Genomic DNA, 13210 nt, shown 5'->3' on the forward strand with positions numbered 1-13210 from the left:
TCTTTTGATAAGGTTCCCCATTAAAGGTTAGTAAAGAAGGTGGAAGCATCAGGTATTAATAAAGTAGTGAAATGGATTCAACAATGATGGGATGGGAGATGCCAGAAAGTAGTGGTGGAAAATTGTTTGTCGAATTGGAGGCCGGTGATGAGTGGAGTGCCTCAAGGATTGGTATTGGGTCCACTGCTGTTTGCCCTATATTAATGATGATAGGGTAGCAAATTAGATTAGTAAATTTGCAGATGATATAAGGTTGGTGGTGTTGTGGACAATCAGGAAGATTATCAAAGCTTACAGGATTATATAGGACAGTTAAAAGAGTGGGCTGAAAGATGGCAGATGGAGTTTAATACTGATAAATATGAGGTACTACATTTTTGTTAGGACTGACCAAAATGGGACATCTACGTTAAATGGTAGACAATTGAGGAGTGAAGTGGAATAAAGGGATCTGGGAGTCATGATACATAATTCTCTGAAAGTTGAGTCATGTGGATAAGGTGGTGTACCACCCCAACAAGGTGCTGGAGTGGCGCAGGACACGGCGCTGGCGCAGGACACGGCGCTGGCGCAGGACACGGCGCTGGCGCAGGACACGGCGCTGGCGCAGGACACGGCGCTGGCGCAGGACACGGCGCTGGCGCAGGACACGGCGCTGGCGCAGGACACGGCGCTGGCGCAGGACACGGCGCTGGCGCAGGACACGGCAATTGTATAAGACATTGATGAGGCCAAATTTGGAATATTGTGTGCAGTTTTAGTTGTCGAATTACAGGAAAGATATAAACAATATAGTGAGTGCAGAGATTTGTGAGAATGTTGCCAGGATTTCAGGGTTTGAGTTACAGGAAAAGATTGAGCAGGATGGGACTTTATTCTTTGGAGTGTAGAAGATTGAAGGGTGATTTGATAGATGTATTCAAAATTAGGAGGGGGCAAATAGTCAATATGGATAGGCTTTTTCCACTGAGAATGGGGGAGATTCAAACGAGGGGATGGATTGAGAGTAAAAGAGGAAAAGTTTAAATGAAACGTAAGGGGGAATTTCTTCACACAGAGTGTGGTGGGGCTCTGGAATGAACTTTTGGCAGTGGTGGTAGAAGCGAGATCGATGTTAATATTCAAGGAAATGTTGGACAGGTGTATAGACGGGAGAGGTGTGGAGGGTTGTGGGCCGAATGCGGGTTAGTGGGACTAGATGTTCGGTGTGGACTAGAGGGGCCAAACTAGTCGGTTTCTGGCTGTAACTGGTTATGGTTTTATTACATCACTGCAAAACCCTTCTCTGCCCACATGTTTAAGCAAACTGAAACAACATTTGGAGACTGTACATAAAGAGAAGAAAGATAAACTCTTGAATTACTTCATAGCCTTTGAGATAATTTCAAGAGACCAATCAAACAGATGATTACTGAAACATCAAAGAAATTGGAAGTGTCTTCTTGCATCATACAAGATAAGTGAATTGACTGCTCAAAGTGGAGATGCTTAGCGCATTGCTAATTCACTTATTTTTCCTTTAGTGTCCATAATATCTGACATGATGTCATAAATGCCAAAGAAACTGTTCAGGCAATTCCTTTGAGTAATTCCACTGTCTAGAAGAATTAATAAGATGGTAAGGGAGATTTAAAAAAAACAATTTAGTGATTTGAAAAAAATTATCTTTACGATTAGATGAATCCATTCTGCAAGAGAATGACGCTCTTCTCGTGGCTTGTGCCAAATTCTGAAATGGAAACAAGCTGATAGAAATGTAGTTTGCCAGAAGAATTAAAATAGATGTGAAGGAACTTACAATTTTTGAAGAAGTTAAGAATTACACAAGAGAACAATATTTCATTTGAGAATGTAATTGCCTGTCCAAATGATGGTAATCTATCAATGGTGGGTCAAGATAGAGGGTTCATCACGTGCCTGATGTTTGATACTCCCACTCTGGAGAAAAGCTGGTGGTGGTTGTCATGATAATGAATATGTATGAGATATACCGGAAGTCACGTGGTATGAGAGAGAGATAGGAACACAAGCAGGAGAACAAAGGAAACGGGAGAATAAAGACACTCAGAAGTTTACCTGATAAAACTTGTGTTTAATGTTTTATTAACTTCACATTTCGGGCCACAAATGTGACATTGGCGACGAGGATGAAAGAAACTTGAAGAAAATTGAAGACTAAACAAGATTACAGAGGATTACAGACAACTTCAAGGTGATAAGAATTTTCTCTTTGTCTCAGTACTTTTGGGCTGGAATATTTCCTCATGGCTGGGGCAGATGGTGACTTTCTAACACATAGTGGAATTGCTCATTTTGACCCAACGGGTGATGCAAGCACTGTAAGTGTGAAGTGGAAGGCATGGCTGGAAGAATTTGAATCCTACGCTGACAGTCGTGGCCTATTTCTAGATACCGGTACAGTTGAACAAAAAGCACAGAGAAGGGCGTTACTTCTTTTCACTGCTGGATCCGCAGATCGGGAAACATTTAGGACACTTTTGAATACTGGAAGAAAGGATGAGTACCGGAAAGCGGTAGATGCATTAAAAGCACACTATGTAGTGACACTGAATGCTACATTTCAACGCCATTTGTTTCGGAGAACGAGACAAGAAGATGGCCAGACAATTGCTCAGTTCGTGACGAGACTACGCCAGCTAGCTGTTGAATGCAATTACATGCCAGCAGATTTGGACAACCAATTATTGGATCAAGTCGTACAGCACTGCAGATCAGATAAACTCAGAAGACGTCTACTGGAAAGAGGGAGTGAGTTGGAACTCACCGATGCTTTAACCATTGCTGCTGCATTAGAGGCTGTTGAAGGGCAATTTCATACCATGACCCTGAAAGACAACTCAAGCCAGCAAATTAAGAGGCTCTCACATCGCCATAATCAGCCAAGATATACGTCGACACAAGACGTGGAGTGTTATCGATGTGGAAACCGAGGTCACTTTGGAAAAGACCCATATTGCCCGGCCAAAGGCAAAGTTTGCAGAAAGTGTGGAGGTAAGGACCATTTTGCAAAGAAGTGCAAAAGCAAGTCCAATGCAGACCAGAAGAGGAAGAGTACAACTTCCAAAGGCAAAGCCTGGGGGAAAGGAAAGTATCCTGGAAAGAAAGATACCATTCGCCAGATAGACGGTGACGATGATGATACCCAGGAGGAACAGAGTTGTTACCAACTTGCGTTGAATGAAGTACATCATGAGAAGGTCCCAGTGATCATTGGTGGAGTGACAGTGCAGGTCATTGTAGACTCAGGCAGTGACAGTAATGTGATTGATCGACATTTATGGGAGAAGTTGAAAAGGAAAAAGATTATCTGTACCTCAAAGAAGTGTTCCAAGAAACTGTATCCATACACAGCAACTAAGCCATTGCAGACCATTGGATGTTTTACTGCAACTGTTGAAGCTGGAGATAAGTACACCGAAGCAGAGTTTATGGTCATAGAAGAGAGGGGAGAACCATTGCTGAGTAGAAGCACAGCGCAATACCTGGCAATACTTCATATTGGAGCTTGTGTCAATTCAATTCTGTCATACGAGGATATGAAGCAAGAATTCCCCGCAGTCTTCCAAGGAATAGGAAAGCTGAAAGGTCGACAATTGAAGCTAGCGGTAGATGAAACGGTCAAACCCAAGGCACAACCAATGCACCGAACTCCGTTTGGACTTCGTGGGAAAGTCGAAGCCAAAATTAAAGAATTGATCGAACAAGACATTATTGAACCGGTGGAACATTTGACACAATGGGTCAGTCCCGTAGTGATTGTGCCCAAACCAAAGGGTGACATAAGACTATGTGTTGACATGAGAATGGCCAATGAAGCTATAATTAGAGAACGACACCCTATACCAACAGTGGAAGAAATACTTCAAGAACTAACTACCAGCAAGGTATTCTCAAAAATTGATCTGAAATGGGGCTATCATCAATTAGAGCTGGATCCAGGTTCCCGAGATGTAACAACATTTGTGACTCACTGTGGATTGTATCGTTACAAGAGACTATCATTTGGAATTAATGCAGCTTCGGAAATCTACCAGTATGAAATCCATCGAGTGATTCAAGTCTTTCCTGGAGTTGCCAACATTTCTGACGACATCATAGTCCATGCACCAACGAAGGAAGAGCATGACAAACGGTTGAGGCGTGTACTATCTAGACTACAGGAGGCAGGCCTTACCGTGAATGGAAACAAGTGCCAGTTCGGTGTGTCAGAAATGGACTTCATGGGACACAGACTTACACGGGAAGGACTAAACCCTGCAAAGGCCAAGGTGAAAGCTATTGCAGAGGCACGTGCACCTCAGAACGCAACAGAGGTGAGGAGTTTCCTGGGATTGGTCAATTTTTGTGCAAAGTTCATTTCTAATTTCGCTACAGTGGCAGAACCACTAAGGAAACTAACCAGGAAAGGTGTACCATTTCATTTTGGATCTGAGCAGAAGAAAGCGTTCACAGCGCTGAAGCAAAGCCTGACAGATGCAAAAACTCTTGGATATTACGATCTGGCGGCATCAACCAAAGTCATAGTGGATGCCAGCCAGGTTGGTTTAGGAGCCGTGTTGGTCCAGATACATGATGGAGGACCAAGAATCATTGCCTATGCCAGCAGATCGTTATCAGATGTGGAAAGAAGATACTCTCAGACAGAGAAAGAAGCACTCGGACTTGTATGGGCCTGTGAGAGGTTTCATGCATATTTATACGGCATTGAATTTGAACTCATCACAGATCATAAGCCATTAGAGGTGATCTATACACCTAGATCCAAACCATGTGCCAGAATAGAGAGATGGGTACTCAGACTACAACCCTACAAATATAAAGTAATCCACATTGCAGGGAAAGCAAACATTGCTGATCCGCTGTCCAGATTGGTGAAGGTTGGTGGTCCACAATCCAAGTCAGAATTGGGAACAGAAACAGAGAGCTTTGTATGCTTCGTAGCTATTCAGGCGACACCGAAAGCTGTGACTATGAAGGAAGTCCAGAGAGAATCCGAACGTGATCCAGAACTCATGGAAGTAAGAGAATGCATACAGAGTGGACAATGGGACAAGTGTACTCACAAGGCTTACATTCCCATTAGAGACGAACTTTGTTGCATCGGACAGTGTGTATTGAGAGGTTGCAGATTGGTGATTCCGCAAAGATTGAGACCGAAGATCGTATCCTTAGCGCATGAAGGACACCTAGGTATTGTTGGTACCAAGCAAAACCTCAGAACCAAGGTATGGTGGCCAAGTTGTGATAAAGACGCAGAGAAATTTGTTAAAACTTGTCACGGATGTCAAATCACAAGTAGGAGTAATCCGCCAGAACCGATCCGGAGTATGCAACTTCCGACAGGACCATGGATCGACGTAGCTGTTGATTTTCTTGGACCTTTACCGACGGGTGAATCAATTATGGTAGTGATAGATTACTACAGCAGATACTATGAGTACATGGTGTTGAAGTCCACAACCACTGAAAAAACAATACAAGCATTAGCAGAGATATTTGCAAGATATGGATTACCTTTTACATTATACTCTGACAATGGTCCACAATTCATTTCAGAGACATTTGCGGAATACATGAGGACCACAGGTATCCACCATCATAAAGTAACTCCGAAATGGCAGCAAGCCAACGCAGAAGTAGAGAGACAAAATCAGTCCATTGAAAAACGATTGAGGATTGCACACGCAGAAGGACAAAATTGGCGAGAAGCATTGCTATCTTATGTGGCTGTCTATCGAGCAACGCCTCATGCAACCACTGGAAAAAGTCCTGCAGAAGCATTTTTTGGGAGAAAAATCCGCACCAAAATGCCAGAAATAAAGGAAATCCGAGACGACCAGGAGATGAGGGACCACGATGCTGAAAAGAAAGGTGCAGCAAAGCTGTACACAGATTCGAAACGTGGAGCCAAGTACTCAGACATCATGCCAGGAGATAATGTTCTAGTGAGGCATGAAACTAGTGGTAAGCTAGACACACCTTATTACCATCAACCCTATACTGTCGTATCCAGAAGTGGCAGTATGGTGACAGTCAAGTCTCCGACTGGAGTCCTGTATAAGAGAAATGTCTCAGGTGTAAAAAGGTACCAGTCCAGAGATCATCGAGCGAAGAGGTTGAAAGGCCAATACGAGATGCTGAAACTGAGAGACCTGATGATGTTCTAGAGGCAGTTACCAGCACTCCTGATGAAGTGACTAGAGCGCCAGAAACACCCGAAGCCGTGGCGAGCAGTATTTCCGACGCTGAAAGTGAACAACCGAGAAGCGACGACAATATCGCAGGCAGGCCGAAACGAAACCGGAAAGTGCCCAAACGATACAAAGACTTTGTGCCATAGTTTTAATAAGAACTTTGGGACAGTATTTTAATCTTAAATCATAAAGTGCATGTATGAGTGCTGTAGGAAGTAAATTTTATGTAGTTGAGTTATAGCATTACCATTAGTTACGATGTTTGTAGGTTTCCGAGGGATATTGGTAAGTGAAGGTAAAGTTTATTTCTGATTAAAGGAGGGATGTCATGATAATGAATATGTATGAGATGTACCGGAAGTCACGTGGTATGAGAGAGAGATAGGAACACAAGCAGGAGAACAAAGGAAACGGGAGAATAAAGACACTCAGAAGTTTACCTGATAAAACTTGTGTTTAATGTTTCATTAACTTCACATTTTGGGCCACAAATGTGACAGTGGTCTACCTTGCCTGGCTCTCCTAATCTTGTAAACATCTATTAAGTCACCTCTCATCCTTCTTTGCTGCAAAGAGAAAAGCCTAAGATCCACTAACCTTGCCATACAAGATATATTTTTCAGTCCAGGTAAATATCCTCTGCACCCTCTCCAGAGCTTTCATATCCTTCCTGCAATGACATGTTTAGAACTAAACACAACATTTTAACTGGTCTCTGATTCAGATTTATTGTCAGAATGAATACATACATGACATCACATACAGCCCTGAGATATTTTCCCTGTGGATGAGGCAGAATCACCACTTATTGGTATTGCAAAAAAAAACTGCACATACAATATAGAACCATAAACTACAGAATGTTGCAACAAAGAAAGCAGGCCATTTGGCCCTTCAAGTCTGTGCTATCCATTATTCCACTAGTCCCATTGGCTTGCTCCCATTCCATAACCCTCCAGACCTCTCCCATCCATGTACTTTTTCTTATTCTTAAAACTTAAGATCGAGCCCACATTCACCATATCAGATGGCAGGTCATTCCACACTCCCACCACTCTCTGAGTGAAGACCTTTCCCCTAATGTTCCCCCAAATCTTTCCCCTTTCAGCTTAAAACTATGATATCTTGTATTTATCTCCCCCAATCTAAATGGGAAAAGCTGGCTTGCATCCACTCTGTCTATACCTCTCATAATCTTGAAAAACCTCTATCAAATCTCCCCTCATTCTTCTTCAGTCCAAGGAATAAAATCCTAACCTGTTTAATCTTTCCCTGTAACTTGAGTCCTGAAGACCTGGCAACATCCTAGTAAATCTTCACTGCACTCTTTCCTTCTTATTGATATCCTTCCTGAAGTTAGGTGACCAGAACTGCACAAAATATTCCAAATTTGGCCTCAGCAATGTCTTAAATAAATTCACTATAACATCCCAACTCCTATACTCATACTTTGATTTATAAAGGCTAAGATGCCAAAAGCTTTCTTTAGAACCTTGACCACCTGGAACACCACCTTCAGGGACTTGTGTATCTGTATTCCCAGATCTCTCTGCTTCTCTGCACTCCTCAGTGCCCAACCATTTACTGTGTATGTCATACCTTGGTTTCTCTTTCCAAAATGCAACACCTTACACTTGTCTGCATTAAATTCCATCTACCATTATTTTTTTGACCCATTCTCCTAGTTGGCTTAGATCCCTCTATAAGCTTTGAAAATCTTCCTCGTTGTCCACAACACCTCTTACCTTTTTAATCATTAGGAAACTTGCTGATCCATTTTACCACATTCATCCAGATTATTGATTATAGACAACAAACCACAATGGTCCCAACACAGATCCCCGTCACAGGTCTCCACTCTGAGAAGCAATCATTCACTCCTACTTTGTTTTCTTGCACACAGCCAATTTTGAATCCAATTTACCAACCAAATGGATACCCAGTGTCTTACCCTTCTGAACTAACCTCCCATGTGGTCAATATCCACAGCTTTTCCTTCATCTACTTTCTTTGTAACCTCCTTGAAAAACTACAAGATTCATTAAACACAACCACCTTGCACCAAGTGCTGCCAACTGTCCTTAATCAGCTTATGGCTGTCCAAATATCTATATATGCTATTTCTCAGGATGCCTTCCAATAATTTACCTCCTACTGACTTGAGGTTCACTGGCCTATAATTACCTGTTTTATTTTTGGAGCCTTTTTTTAAAAAAAAAAAGAACATGAGCTACCCTCCAATCCTCTGGCACCTCACCTGTGGCTAAGGACATTTTGAATATATCTGTCATTTTAAGAGAACAGATTTAACAAAAACCTGCAGATCTTGTGTAAGTGACAGGCTTTGAAGACGGCATGTTTCTAAAGTTGATACATCTGTAGAGTGAAGGGAAGAAGCCCTGAAGAAACCAGGTGCAGAGACCATGTGACCATCTTGGGGAAAAGACAGTACCCATTTTACTCAGGAGGCCATTTTTTAAAGCAGGAAGCACAAGACTAAAGAGCTTTTTGTGGGAACGAGAAAGCCACTTGGCCTCATTGTGTGGTTATAGATTTCCTCCTGCAGATATAGAGGGATGACTATTTTGGCAACCTATGATTTCTTCTTGTTAGTTATAGAGAAATGAGAAGACCACTTTGTGACCCAAAAGAGAGAAAGTCACTTTTGTTCGACTGACCCATGAAAAGGATTTTACTTGCAGAAGAAATGCTATGTTTGGATAGTGACCAGAGTGAGTCACTTGAGTTTGACTGACCCACAAAAAGGGATTTGAAAGCTTCATGAGCACCACTTGCTTCAAGCCCCCTATGCCAAAGAAGAGGGGAGTTTAGTTGGCACTTGTCCAAAAAGAACATTTCATTTGAAGGACCTCAAAAGGTGAAAGAAACAGTCCCCTGGTCTTTTTCACCCACTTCATGAACTGTTAATTTCATCCAAGGCCTGTGTGACTCAACCATCTAAAGCCTACGTGTTGCATCAATTTCAAGCCTATGTGTTATCACTGAATTTCAGAAACTGAACTTTGAACTGCCTTTCAAGAATTGGGCCTTGAGCTGTGGTAGCTTGGGGGTATTCCATCAACACCAGTATCTTCGTGCATAGATGGAAGATGAGTGATAAGTTTAGTTAATTTTAGATCAGTTTAAATAAATTAGATGAAGTGTTATATCATTGTTAATTAAAAATTAAAATTATTTTAAATATAACACCGTCTGGAATAATTTTTATTGCTGCTGTCTAGTACATAAATGTGTATGTAAACAAATAAAGAACTGTAAATAGATAATGAATATGCAAATTGTGCAGAACAGAGAACATTTTAAAAATTCACTAAGTGTCAGAGTCTTTAAATGAGTCCCTGATCGAATTTGATGTTGAAGACCAATGTCTCTGTTGTGAAGATCTTCTGCTCAGCAGATATAGAGTACCTCCTGGTGAAATGCAGACCCTTCTACCTGCCCAGGGAATTCTCGGCCATACTGATTCCTGCAGTCTACATTCTGCCTTCAACTAATAAGGGTAAAGCCCAGACTTATCACTTTGACGGTGCCATAATTGTTTCTGGTGACTTCAGTCATGCCAAACTGAAAACTGTCTTACCACAGTTTCAAAACCATGTGAACTTCTCCATCAGAGGAGAGAACATCCTGAATCGGGTGTACACCAATGTCCCTGGTGTGTACAAGGCTGTTCCTCACCTCTGGCCTACACGGATCACATATGTGTCCTGCTAACCCAGGTGTACAGACTGCTACCAAAACAAATCAGGTCAATTCATGGAGATCAGGATGTTGCTGGAGGGAGGGGCCACAGCAGTGCTACAAGACTGCTTTGAGACCATGGAGTAGAGCTGTTTCAGAGAGGCGGTCACTTACAATGGTCATGTAAACATAGAGGAGTACATGAGCTCAGTGACTGACTACATTAGCAAGTGCATTGAGGATGTCCCCAAGATCAAATGCTTCACAACCAGGGCTAACTAGAAACCATGGTTGGATGCAGAGTTCCAGGCACATGTCAGAGTTCATGATGCTGCCTTCAACACAGGATGTAGGATGGCACTAAGATCAACCAGGGCTGAACTCTCCCTGCAATCTGGAAGGCAAAGCGTGTGTATGCACAGAAGATCTACACAACACTGGTGACATGTGGTGAAGGATCAAGACTATTATGGATCATGTCAACCTTGTGAATTAAGGACATGACGCATTGCATAGCAGCAACTGAGAACCCTATCCAACGTGAACTCACACAAGGGGGTGGGACAAGATAACATACCTGGTTGGGTACTGAAAGACTGTGCAGACCAATGGATGAAGGTCTTCAAGGACATATTCAACACATCACTGCAGTGGTCCATCATTACCGGGGGTTCAAGACTGCCATCATCATCCCAGTACCTGAGGGTGACTATAACAGGCCTCAGTGACCACTGCTCTGTGACCTTGACCTCCACCATTATGAAATGCTTTGAGCTTCTAGTGATGGAATGTGTCAAAGCACACCTCCCAGGCATGCTGGATCCATTTCAATTTTTCTGGACCACCTGGAGAACCATGTCTCATATGCCAGGTGGTCCATAAAAATTAATCGTTCTTCGATTTCAGCTCTGCACTTAATATGATCATTCCCCAGAGGCTGATGGAGACGTTGTCCTTGCTGGGACTTAACACCCTCTCTGTAACTGGATCTTGGGCTTCCTAACAGAAAAACCACAGTCTGTCTGTCGGTAGCAGAATATCAAGCACTGTCAAGCTGAGCACTGGCGCACCACAGGGCTGTGTTCAGCCCACTCCTATTCACGCTACTGACCCACGACTGCATTGCCAGATCCAGCTCCAACAGTGTCATCAAGTTTGCAGATGACCCAACAGTCATTGGCTTCATCAGCAACAATGATGAGCCACACTATAGAGGAGAGGTGGAAAATCTTGTGATATGGTGCAAGAGTAATAATCTGAGTCTCGATGTGGACAAGATGAAGGATATGGTCATGGACTTCAGGAGGGCCAGGAATGACCACCCTCCTCTAGCAGAAAGAGAGAGAGAGTGGAGAGCACCAAGTTCCCTGGAGTTGACTTAACTAGAGACTTATCATGGACACTCAACATCTCCTCACTTGTCAGGAAGGTGCAACAGTGCACTTCCTAAAAGTCTGAAGCAGGCAAGGTTACCAGCCACCATTATCTCAACCTTCTACACGAGCTCCATCAAGAGCATTCTGGCTGTTGCATCACTGTGGTATGGTTACTGTAGAGAAATGAATTGGAGGTCAATCCACAGGATTGGCAAGAGAGGCAAAGAGGATGACTGGAGTTCCCCCCCCCCCACCCCCCATCAACATGATCTAACAAGATCGTTGTCTGAAGAGGACATGCAGAATCATTGAAGACCTTCCAACCTGCACACACTTGTCTGCATTAAATGGCATCTGCCATTTTACAGAGCATTCTCCCAGATGGACTAGATCTCACTGCAAGCTTTGAAAGCCTACTTCAGTGTCCACTGCACCTCCAATCTTAGTGTCATCTGCAAATTTGCTGATCAAATTTAGATTTTCAGATTTCAGATTTTTTTGTCAGAATACATACATGTCCACATATAACCCTGAGATTCCTTTTTCCTGTTGGCATGGCAGAATTACCACTAATTGTTCTGCAAAGAATAAACTGTACATAGTGTAAAAGAACTGTAAACAGATAATGAAAGTAAACAAACTGTGCAATACAGAGAGAACAAAAAGAAAATCAATAAAGTGCATAAATTAGTCCTTAAATGAGTCTCTGATTGAGTTTGCCATTGAGGAGACTAATGTTGGAGAGGTAGCAGCTGTTCCTGAACCTGGTACTGTGAGTCTTGTGACACCTATACCTCTTTGTTGATGGTAGCAATGAGATGGTGTAGATCCTTGATGATTGCTTCTGCTCTCTGATAGTAGTGTTCCCTGTAGATGTTCTCGATAGTGTGATGTCCTGAACACTATCTTTTGGAGGGCTTAATGCTCAGGGGCATTAGTGTCTGCATACCAGACCATAATGCAGTTGGTCAGCACACTTTCCACCACACACATGTAGAAATTTGCCAGAGTTCCTGGTGTCATACAAACCTCCGCAAACTCCTGAGGAAGTCCTGAGGTTCAAGGTTCCATTATTGTCATGTATGCAAATACAAAATGTGTTTACCTCCATTAAATTGTTAAATCAAGTCCTAAGGACTTCTTCATACCCAGGCAGATGAAAAAAGTGTTGTTTTTCAAGCTAAGATTGAGTGCATAGGAGAGAAAACTCAAAGGTGTCAGTGAAAAAGTGACACAAAGAATTAATGTGGCAGGCAACTAGAAACCCTTGCAGACTGAAGAAAGGTATTCTGCAAAATGATCACCTAATCTAAGTTTGGATTTTCTATTTTAGAGGAGACCACATCATGAGCACCAAATGCTACACATGAGATTAGAAGAAATGCAGAGAAGGAGATCATGGCAACAATTTAACCCTAAAAAAAAATTTTTTTTAGATCTATTAATGGAATTTGAAAGTTTAGCACAGAGATGATTCAAAGCATAGATACAAAAGATGGAAGCAAATGGAATATGGGAAGAAAAGTATTAAAGTTGAAGGAACTGAGAATTCCAGGAAACTTGTAGGAGTGTTCAAAGGCAAAGAAGGACAATGCAATGACATTTTTGAAAATAAAGATGCAAATGAATAGTATTGAGAGGAAATATCCAGAAAACAAAGATCACAGGGAATTGTTGTGAACCAATTATAGGTATGACAATAATAAGTAGACATGACATTCACTGAGTAGTTAAACTATTCAGACCAATGAATTAAAATCTAGCTGTTCTTTTAGTGTAGGGTGCAGAATCAGAATTTATCGTGAACATGTCATGAAATTCATTGTTCTGAGGTAGCATAACAGGTGCAAACATGGCCATAAATTACATTTTTTTAAAAACAAATAAATTGATGCAAAAGAAGAGAATGTGAGGCAG

The sequence above is a fragment of the Narcine bancroftii genome, chromosome 2, assembly GCF_036971445.1.
Source record: "Narcine bancroftii isolate sNarBan1 chromosome 2, sNarBan1.hap1, whole genome shotgun sequence".
In the NCBI taxonomy this organism is placed as follows: domain Eukaryota; kingdom Metazoa; phylum Chordata; class Chondrichthyes; order Torpediniformes; family Narcinidae; genus Narcine; species Narcine bancroftii.